Genomic DNA, 12,090 nt, shown 5'->3' on the forward strand with positions numbered 1-12,090 from the left:
TAAATTGTAGATTGTACCCTATATTTTTATTCTCTTCAATAGGTTACTAAAAATCAAAGTTATTTTTTCAGGTCTTTTGGGGAAACTTGTTTCCCAAACCTTCTGAATTTGGCTCTTAGTGGAAATATTGTAATGGTTTAAGGTCAACTTCTGCTTTTCTTGAGTGAGTTTTGGTGAGTTATATTTTTCTAATATTTTAAGCATTTTATCTACATTTAAATTTATTAACACATTGTTATATAACAAAATTTTCTTATATTTTATTATTTGTTTTATCTGTAATTCTCCTCCCTTTAATTCTTAATGTTATTTGTCTGTCCCATCTTTCTCTCTCTGTCTTTTTCTCATGAAAATTTAACTCCATTTGTGCATTTTATTAGTTGTTAAGTACCAACTTTTAGTTTCGTTGATCATCTCTTTTGTGTATTTTCATATTATATTAATTTCTATCTTTACTAGTTCATTATTTCCAATTTTATGGTTTCATTTTGTAGTTCTTTTTGCAAATGAAGGTAGGTGCTTAGCTCATTTATATTCAGCCATGTTATTTAATAATTTAAAAATATAATTTTCTTGTATTTTCATTTTCATTGCATCCCACAGATTTGGATAATAGTATTCTAAATATAATCCAATTATAATTATTTTCTAATTTCTACCATCTCTGATTTTGACTCATAAAATACTGACTGTAAAAAAATACCCCATTTGGTCTTATCCTGACATCTCCCAACTTAATATGTCTTCTATTGACCACATTTATTTGATGCCCTTACAAGAAATACTTCCTAAATTATCTATATATACTCTATCACCTCACCTCTTTTTCTCTCTGTAACATACTCTACCCAGACTTCTTCTATTTATGTCCCTCCATTGGATGACTCTTTAAAATTCTCCCAATTTGCACTTTACCAAAAAGTATATATGGATGGTAAATAAGCATATGAAGCCATGCTCTAATACATTAGTGATTATGGAAATGCAAACTAAAACCACAATGACATACCATTATAACCCTATGATGTTGACTTAACGAAAGAAAAAAAAAGACACTACCAAATGCCGGAAAGGATACAGAATACAGGTAAGTTCACACTTTTCCTGGTGAAAAGGCAAAGTGGTATGTTGAGTTGAAACACAGTTTTGTAGTATCTAATATAGTTGAATATACACTTACCATATGACCTAACCATTCCACTTAGAGGAATCAACTCAATAGAAATAAAAATGTACGTTAACACAAAAATCTGTAAGTGAATTTTTATAGCAGCTTCATTCATAATTAACAAATTTAGAAACAAGCGTCTTTCACGTTATGAATGGATAAACGAACTGCTCTATACTCATCCAATGAAAATACTATTCAGCAATAAAAAGGAGCAAATTATATAATAGGGCAATAGAATGAAAATAAAACTGATAAATAAATTCATTTATTCTACTGAAGCAGCAAATTCAAAAGGCTACATATTATGTTTCCATTATATGATATTCTGCAAAGACAACACTATAGGGACAGATGATAGGTCAGTAGTTGCCACAGTATGGGGTAAGGGGAGGAGTTGACTGCAAAGTGGCATGAGGGAATATTTGGGACTGATGGGAATGCTCTGTATTTCCATTGTGGTGGTGTGTAAAAGACTGCTACTTTTTTCAAAATTCATAGAACTCTACACCAAATACGATTTTTTCTCCAGATAAATGTATCTCAAAAGACTGCCATGTGTATTAAAAATAACATAGTCAGTTATCTTGCTTGTCTTTTCAACAGCAGAAAATAGAGTTGACCGTGCTCTTCTCAGACACGTTCTTCTGATTTCCTTGATACCACCAATACTTCTGCTCAAATTCTGAAGTTTGAAGTCTCTGGATCCCTCTTCTCTTTCCTGCCATTCCTTTTGGTCTTAAAGCTAAATCCATCCACTAGAGAAAATGTGCATATCATCCACTTGTTTTTACTCTCAAATGCATGAGCCCTTCCTTGACTTTTATTTCGATATACAGTATCCTCTAACCACTATCTGTATGGTTTACCTCTAGTTTGCTGAATAGGCAACTCAAACTAAGCATATCCAGACATAGAGCTCTTGATACTCCCTCTCCAAATCTGTTCCTCCATTTTGTTCACCATCACAGCAAATTAGACCATCATCACTAAGGTGTGCAAGCTAAAAAAAACTACAAAATATCACTTAGTCTAAGTCCTTTCCCTCATAAGACATCCTTTAATAAGTTCTGTTGGTAATACTTCTAGGGTAGGTACCAGATGTTATTACATTCGTTACCCCTGATAAACCAAACCATCGTGCTGTCCAGTCTATTCTGACTCATAGCAACCCTACAGAACAGAGTAGAACTGCCCCATAAGGTTTCCAAGGCTGTAAATCTTTATGGAAGCAGACTGCCACATCTTTCTTCTGCAGAACAGCTTGTGGCTTTGGAGTGGCTGATGGGTTTGAACTGCTGACTTTTTGGTTAGCAGCCCAGTGCTTAAACACTGTGCCACCAGGGCTCCTCATTACTCCTGATAGTTCTTTACCATTTATGCCACAATCTTTACCTCTACTTCTGAAACAGTCTTGAGACTGATGCCTCTACATCTGTTTTTTTTTTTTGAAACCTTTAAGTCATTTGTCACAGCACAAAAGAATTAAGTTTTAATATATTTGATCATGAGAAAAGACATCATTTTAGCCTGGTCCAACACTGCATTCACAGCCCGAGAACATTACCTGACATATAGTATATGCTTGGTTTGTATTGTCAAAGTAAGTCATGGTTCACTTTCAAAACATTTTAAAACTAGTAATCAAAACTAAGACCTGTGACTATATGTGACTTCATAGATTGTGCTATTTATGCCACATCATTTGAACTTTGTACCAGATTGTGCTATTTATGCCACATCATTTGAACTTATCTTCCCTTTCCAGGTTTCCTTTTATTTAATCAATGATTTCTCATCCTGCAAAAAATAAAATGAAATTATCAAATATGTTGGTATGTTGTTAAGGAGTAATCAAGGAAACATTTGTAAAATTTACTATTATTTTTTAAGCAATCCAACAGGAGGTTAAAAAAAAAATACCTTGTGTTTTTGGCACAGGCGTGACTCAAATTTTTTTTTAAATTGTTATCATAAAGATAACATTTCCCAATTTCAATTCGACAAAATGATAAATTATTTAAAATAATTATAAATCTGGTTTATATTTAGAAAACAGAAAGTTTACTACTAAATAATTCTTGTATCGAAGAAGAAATCATGATAGAAAATTCAAAAGAATTAGAACTACAACTATAAACATTATCTGTTTGTGTGTATCAAAACTTCTGAGATGCACCAGAAAGTAATTTATGACTACAACTTCTAGCCACAAAGGTATATATAAGAAAACGATGAACATACAATTGAATGAGATACATAGAAAAGGCCTTCAGCAAATATGTGCTATATAAATTAATATCAGTCGAGAGGCATTAAAATCATTGATCCAATCTTTCTTTTTAGAAATAAATTTCAAGGCCAAAATCTCAATTGGGAATACTTTTCTAATATCTTTCTGCTGTTGTAGTAGTTATATATATATATTAATTAAAGCACTTAGCAAGCTTGCTTTGTATTTATACTCAACCACTACAGTTTTTTTTTTTTTTTTAAATTTAACAGAAGTTTTGCTTATCTAACACCCAGTTCTTGGAACTTGAACTAGCAGCTTACCTGTGATTTTGCCTGCCAGTCTTAGGATTCACTGATCTTCGAAGCCTGTAAGCAACAGCCTGATACTCCGACCTGTAGATCTTGGGTTTGCCAGCCCCTGTGGCTACACGGGAAACCCTGGTGGCATAGTGGTTAAGTGCTATGGCTGCTAACCAAAAGGTCAGCAGTTTGAATCCACCAGGCACTCCTTGGAAACCCTATGGGGCAGTTCTACTCTGTCCTATAGGGTCACTATGAGTTGGAATTGACTCCATGGCAACAGGTTTGGTTTGGTTTAGGTGGTTATACATGAATAAGGAAAAGCCTCCAGCCTGACCCATTGACTTGGGATGTTTGAGCCTCTACAACCATGTGAGCCATCACCTCGATAAAAATATCTCTGTATATAAGCTTTACTGGTTTTGCTTCTCTAGAGAACCCAGCCTAAGACAATGGTATATTCAATAATCCTTGCCAACACCATAATTCAAAGGCATCAATTCTTCTTCAGTCTTCCTTATTCGTTGCCCAGCTTTCACATGGATATGAGACAATTGAAAACACCCTGGCTTGGGTCAGGGGCACCTTAGTCCTTAAATTGACATCTTTGCTTTTTTAACACTTTAAAGAGGTCTTGCGGAAAATTTGCCCAATGCAATAAGTCTTTTGATTTCTTGACTGCTGCTTCCATGGGCTTTGATTGTGGATCCAGGTAAAATGACATCCTTGACAACTTCAATATTTTCTCCATTTATCATAATGTAGCTTATTGGTCCCGTTGTAAGGATTTTTGTTTTCATTATGTTGAGGTGTAATTCATACCGAAGGCTGTGGTCTTTGATCTTCATGAAGTAAGTGTTTCAAGTCCTTTTCACTTTCAGCAAGCAAGGTTGTCTAATTTGCATATTGCAGGTTGTTAATGAGTCTTCTTCCAATCCTGATGCTGTGTTCTTCTTCTGTAGTCCAGCTTCTAGGATCATTTGCCCAGCGTATAGACTGAATAAGTATGATGAAAAGATACAACTCTGATGCACACCTTTCCTGACTTTAAACACAGTATTCCCTTGTTCTGTTCGAATGACTGCCTCTTGATCTATGTGCAGGTTCCTCATGAGCATAATTAAGTGTTCTGGAATCCCCATTCTTTGCAATGTTATCCGTAATTTGTTATGATCCACACAGTCGAATACCTTTGCATTGTCAATAAAACACAAGTAAACATCTTTCTGGTATTCTTTGCTTTCAGCCAGGATCCATCTGACATCAGCAACGATATCCTTCTTTCCATGTCCTCTTCTGAGCAACCAGCCTTTCAGTTAGCTGCCGAGCACTTAACCACTAGGCTAGAGGGCTCCTTAATAAAGACCTAAAAACAAACAATCAAACAAAGAAAAAAGTGTTGCCGTCAAGTCGATTCTGACTTATAGTGACCCTATAGGACAGAGTAGAACTGCCCCATAAGGTTTCTAAGGAGCGGCTGGTGGATTCGAACTGCCGACCTTTAAGGTTAACAGACAAAATCTTAACCATTACGCCATCAGGGCTCCCTAATAAAGAACTACTGAGTAGTAATTTACTTTTATATTACTTAGAACTTATTTTTGTTTAATAGAACACAGTATTGTTGTCACGAGTTGATTCTGACTTATACCCACCCCTGTGATAGAGTAGAACTGACCAATACAGTTTTCTTGGCTGTAATTTTTACAGAAGCAGATCTCCAGGCCTTTTTCCCACAGAGCCACTGCGGGAGATTCAAAATGCCAACCTTTCAGTTAGCAGCCAAGTGCTTAACTATTGTACTGCCTGGGCTCCTTTTATTACATAATGTGCAGTATTTTAAGATTGCTTCTAAAACACCTTAGTTACTTTACAAAAGGAAATAAATATTATTACTATTAAAATGAGATTTGCCGATGAGCATATAACATAGCCCTTCACAGCTCTATAAAGGCAAATTTTTTCCCTGACAGACGCATATATGTACATATTTATAAAATGTACATGGAATACTCAATACACAAGAATACCTATATTTGGGGAAAAATTAATTAAAATGTGAAACTGGTATAACGTCTTAAAAAATTTGTAAATACTGTCTCACTATCAAAATAATTGCCTTGATTAATGAATGATAGTTAATCCAAATCAGTCAGCTAGAAATACAGAGAGTTCATGGGACCATAAAAAAGCCCTCGTTCAATTTAATAATAAAGCCAAACTCAGGGCTTCCCTTGTGAACCCTGTGCTGCCCAGTGAATCACAGGCAAAGCCCTGATTGGTGACAACGATGGGCTTTTAGCCAGATTCATAATGAGGTCCGGAATTTTGAGCATTGCAATAGTTCTCCTCACCTGGATTATTCCTTCAGAAGAAAAACTTCAATTACTCCTTGTAATTTGTCATAATGATGTCTTCTCTATATCTGAAAGACATTTTAATTTTGAAGAAGGAAAGGCAATTTTGATGCATGACTATAAATAATCATTAGAGGAGAAGATCAAAATCCTGCAGGCATAAACATTAGAGCAATTCTTCAGACCATATAAACAGCCCTGCACCCAGATCTGATACACTAATTATGACAGTTATCCTTTTAAATGTATAAAGTTGAAAGAGAGTAGTGAAAAAAAAAGGGAACTTCAGACCATGTTAAAGTGTCGTAATTGTCTAATAAAGTACCCTAATTGTCTAATATTATTCTAACGTATCAAACTTTAAAATATTATTCTACAGACTTTAAACAAAAGTTTAAACATTGAATTTCAACACACAAACGTACCAAGTCTATTGATTATTTAAGGGACTAAAAAGTAATTGTCCTCAGCTTTCAAGTTTATGTATCATGCATCCTGAGAAAGAAAGAAATATTGACTATTTAAAAAATACTCAGTCCTTTTTAAAAAACAAACAAACAAAAACAATAGCATTTTGTTATGCTGTATTGATTCCAGTTTATTATTGCCTAAGGCTCCTGCATTTCCAGAAAGAAACTCTGTGATATGCAAAGATATACATACATACGTGCATGTATGTACGTATACGTATATAGAAATAGAGATGTATGTATGCAGATTAGTTGAGTAGGCTATATGGTTTTCCACTAGGTCTTCCCATATCTCCCCCTCTATCGCAAGCAAACGGACCTGTGAGAAAAGCACCCAACACCTATTAGATGTCTAGGAACAATCAATCACATCTTGTTAACATAATGTAAAATATTTGGTCTTGTAGTGAGAAGCGACACTATTTTAATAGCATCACAATTTGCTCCCGACACCTTAGTCTTTCGGTAATAAGCCATGGCCAGAGTCAGTAGTCAGTTACCTCTCTGTCTTTAAGAAATTGAGTGAAAAGCAGTTCACAGCTGCACTTCTCTACATAAAGACACAGAGAAAGCCAAAGAGTTCAAATATAACCTCATTAAATAAGACAGCAAGTCTAAGTGACATACAAAGCTATTAAACAAACTAGATTGGCCCATAATAATAAGAAACATATTTCACATCTGTTGCACAGCACAGGGCTTTTAACAAGTAATAGGCATAACACGCTGGAAAATAGTTGCTATTCCCCATTAGTATATCATTGTCAATGGTAGTGCTGTCTCAAAAGAAGCACTTATCTCATACACTTTATTGCTTGATAGCTTGCTGATTGCTTTTACAAAGCAATAAATTGATGGCCTGATTCAGCACTGACATTAGGTTATGTTCATTTTCTGTGATTGATGCCTTGAATTAGAACTCTTGTATTCTTCCCTGTTTAGGAATATGAAATTCTAAACAGGCCTGTCTGATGTCACAAATAAAGCAGCACACGGGATGGCAAATGAGCTGCATTTATTCATTTAAATCACTAACTGGCTTTTCCCTTTAATAAAGTGTTCGTAATTTATAGCTTAACATCTCTGTATACAGTTAAATTGTCTAGCCAAATTTGAAAAAAAAAAAAAACTTGAAAAAATGTGCTCTTGAAATTCTTAAATTTGTAACTTCAAAGCAAATGTAGGAAAAGATATAAAATAAGAATGCATACAATATTAATAAATCGATTAGACTAATAATTTAACTTTTCTTTCCAGTTTTAAAGGCAGATATAGTTATTTGCTATCAAATAGAGTCATTGTCTGACTTTGTAATTTTAAAATAGTAATAAAGCTAGACAGGTACAAATAACACACGATAGGAAAGCAAAGTGATTGTTTCTTCATTTTATATCGTTTTCACTCTTTTTGCAGAAACTTTAATATGGTGATCTTGATTAAAATAGTTACATGAACTGCATTCCCATGCCCATTGCCATCAAGTCCATTCCAACTCATAGCGACCATATGGGACAGAATAGGACTCTCCCATAGGGTTTTCAAGGAAAGGCTGGTAGTTTTGAACTGCCGACCTTGTGGTTAGCAGCCGTAGCTCTTAACCACTGCACCACCAGGGTTCCATGTAGCTAGCAAATTCGGTGCTAAGATGTTTAATAGTTTAAGAAAATCAAATAGAACTTATTTCTTTAAAAAGTATATCAAATGACAAGCAATCTGATGAAAAATTAAGCAAAATCTCTCCATCAGTCCAGAACCACAAATTTTACCCCCAAAGGGAAATGGGCAATGTTTGGAGACATTTTCAGTTGTCATGGTGGGCATTTCTGCTGTTTTCCAGCAAGTAGAAGCCAGAGATGATTGTAAATACTTTACAATGCACAACAAAGAATGATTAGACCCAAAGATCAACGGTGCTGAGGTAGAGAAACCTTGCTCCAGGTACTTTAAGGAAGCAGCTATGTACAGTGGGAGTTCCTGCTTCCCTGTCTCCCTATCCTGTCAGGAGTCCTGGGTGGTGCAAAAAGCTAATGTGGTTGATTGCTAACTGAAAGGCTGGCAGTTTGAGAGAAGGGAAGAGAAGAGAACATATGTATAACATGTCACATTATGTAGGTTTTTTTGACTTTTTTATTTTAGGAGGTACAAAGTAGGACAGAACTAAAATCAAACAAGCAATAGTTCTAATACAAAAAGGTCAAACATCTTATCTTGAATAACAACTACAAAGAGCAACTCAGTTGACACTCATTTGAGATGAGGTTTTCAGTAGGTACGTAGACAATTCATTACATGGCTCGTTATACAGCAAGATGCACTAAAATGCTAAAAAAAGAAAATAAAGTAAACCCAGTCTAGGCACATTTGACATACACAAAGCTACCTCTCCGTTATCCCACATGTACTTGGTTCCTAATGTATTTCATATGCACATGTAACTATTTACAAACATAGATTCTGAGAAATAGAATACATTCTGGGAGCCTCCCATTAAAAAAAAAAAAAAAAAACTGGGGACAAAAAATATAAAATATATCACTGGTCTAAAAATAGTAATGCAATACCCACAAAACTCCTAAGTCTCTTTATTTAAACACTTGTGTGTATGTGTGTTTATGTATAAACACACTGAAGCTTATATAATATTAATATAATATTAAAACTCATAAAAATGTAATCCTGAAATATCTCTTTTTTTGACTAGTAGTATTTAAGACTTACAAAATGAGGGAAGATTATTGGGGATGCTTGATTAATTGATGGGTACTATTTTTTTTTATATTCTGGTGGAAACCCTAGTGGCAGAGTAGTTAAGAGCTATAGCTGCTAACCAAAAGGCCTGCTGTTTGAATCCACCAGGGACTCCTTGGGAACCCTGTGGGGCAGTTCTATTTTGTTCTATAGGGTTGTTATGAGTCGGAATTGACTCGATGGCAATGGGTTTGTTTGTTTGTTTTTTTATATTCTAGTGGCTAAAATGAAGTTCTATTTAAGTTCTGCAACTTGCTATTTTGCTATTTCTGAGCCAATCAAAATTGTCTTTTTTTTTTTTTAACATCTCTAAGCTTCAGCTGTCATATTTATTAAATGGAGTAAATATTACTGCATACATTACATAATGTTTGTGAAGATTACCTGAGATAACAAGTGCTACAGAACTTAGCAAATTTTCTGTCATATTGTTAAAGACTCAACAAATATGTACAATTACTTTTATACATAGTATTTTTGAGGCAAATAATTCACAGATATGACACCAGTTGGCTAAAATATGTCTAAATAAATGTCTGAGGAATTATTATATTGTTTTCAGTGTTACAAACCATTGTAGCAGGGCATTAAAAATAGCACACATTTTATGACGCAAGTTTGTGTCTCTTTCGGATTGTTTATTGTTGAGAAAATACTCAGAAAGAATCTTATTGATTACTACTTGGAGGAAATGATTTTTATGCCGAAGTATTTGAGAACCTTTAGGCTATTATGGCAAGCCTAAAAGACTTATTTCCCTTGAGACATTTTATCATCTTATACTACGCATGACACCAAGCAGGACTGATTTCAGACTGGTCAGGATTTGATGGGCACACAGATTGCAATGTTGTTGTTAGTTGTCATCAAGTCACCTCCCACTCATGGCAACCCCATGTACAACAGAATGAAATGTTTTCAGGTCCTGTACCATTTTCACGATTTTTGGTATTCTCAAATCCATTGTTGCGGCCACTGTGTAGTCAGAGTGCCTTCTAACCTAGAAGGCTTATCTTCCAGCACAATTCCTGACGATATTCTGTTGTGATCCACAGGGTTTTCACTGGCTAACTTTTGGAATTAGATTGCCAGGCCTTCCTTTGTAGTCTGTCTTAGTCTTGAAGCTTTGCTGAAACCCGTACTGTGGATGACCCTATTGGTCAGGGCCGGATTAAGGCATGTGTAGGCCCTAAACACTGATAATCTGTGGTGCCGCCTCCTCTGTTCACTCACCCATTCCAGTGGGATGTGTGAGTTAGATATATACACGTATATATGTGTGTCTGTGTGTCTATATGTGTGTATCTTAACTATCCATGACATAACTTTTTTTTTAAAATGCAACTATGATATTAGTGATTGAATGCAAAAGGGATGTATGTCATTTTGCAAAATGAGATGAAAAGGATTATATAATTTTTAGCAGATGTGGGGTACTAAGATTTTTACTATATACCACATTTTCTACAAAAAGAATATTCTACAACAAACAATTCAGTGAACTTAGCTGTTTCAGCGATCAATGTAAAATCCCATTGATCTCCCAAAACAAAAAATTTACTTTCACCAATTTTGCTTTAAATAGCTCATAGTTTAATTTTGATGCTTGTTTCATAATAAATTCTATAATTATAAATGAACAAAAATGTTATTCCCATATACTAAAGTGAAGTACAAAAATGTTATTAAGATAAACATTATAAATGTAGAAATACAAAAGTTTGAAATACGTATTTTGGGGGCCAGTTTTTATCTTAAAATAAATGTCAGCATAATGATTGGACATCCAGTGCACAGGTAGGTTTCCTTTGAATTTATGTATTGTATTTTTCTGTATATAAATACTGAATTTAAACATACAGCCTACATACAAGTTGTTATTATTATTATTATTGTCATGGAGTCAGGTTCAACTCATGGAAACCCCTTGTACAACAGAAGGAAACACTGTCTGGCCCTGCACCATCTTCATTATCTTTGGTGTGCTTTAGTCCATTCTTGCAAGCACTGAGCATTTTGAGTGTCTTTCAGTGTAGGGTTCTCATCTTCCAGCACTATATCAGACGACGTTCTGTTGTGATTCACAGGGAGTTAGTTGGCTAGTTTTTGGAAGTAGATTGCCAGGTCTTTCTTCCTAGTCTGCCTTGTCTGGTAGCTCTTCTGAAACCTGTCCATCATGGGTGCCCTTGTTGTTATTTGAAATACCAATGGCTTAGCCTCCAGCATCACTGCAACACCCAAGCCACCATAGTATGACAAACTGACAGCTGGTGGACATACAAGTAAAGATATGTTTTTCCCTGTTTTTAATACTAGTTAAAAGGGAAAAAAAAAAAAGTAGTTAATAGAATTGCACACAGAGAAATTTTGAAAAGGGTATTTTTAAATTAGTACTTAGAAAACTTTGCTGTCAACAACATCAAAACCACTTCATTAAGATGCTTTCTATTACATGCACAATAAAATGTATGCAGTATTGATATACATTATAGCAATAACTGACAAAGGAAACAAGTCAGGTTGGTAGGGAAATAGGACATGGAGTTATCAGAATGTTAACTTTAGCAGAGAAAAAGCAAGCCATGGCCGGAATGGATAACTGCTCTGCTGCCTTTAAAAGGTTTGCCTTTAAAATACACTCCCTTTAAGAAGCTTTTTTATCAGAGACCTTTAAATTTTAACCAGATCTTATTTCAATCCAGAGATACTTGGAAAATACCACACGCTATTACTTCTAAGTATATTTGGCAAACTATTAACAAAGAAGATGGAATATGTAGCAATAGGCTTTCTTTTCCCCTTTTTCTGCTCA

The sequence above is a fragment of the Elephas maximus genome, chromosome 11 (genome assembly GCF_024166365.1).
Source record: "Elephas maximus indicus isolate mEleMax1 chromosome 11, mEleMax1 primary haplotype, whole genome shotgun sequence".
Classification (NCBI taxonomy): domain Eukaryota; kingdom Metazoa; phylum Chordata; class Mammalia; order Proboscidea; family Elephantidae; genus Elephas; species Elephas maximus.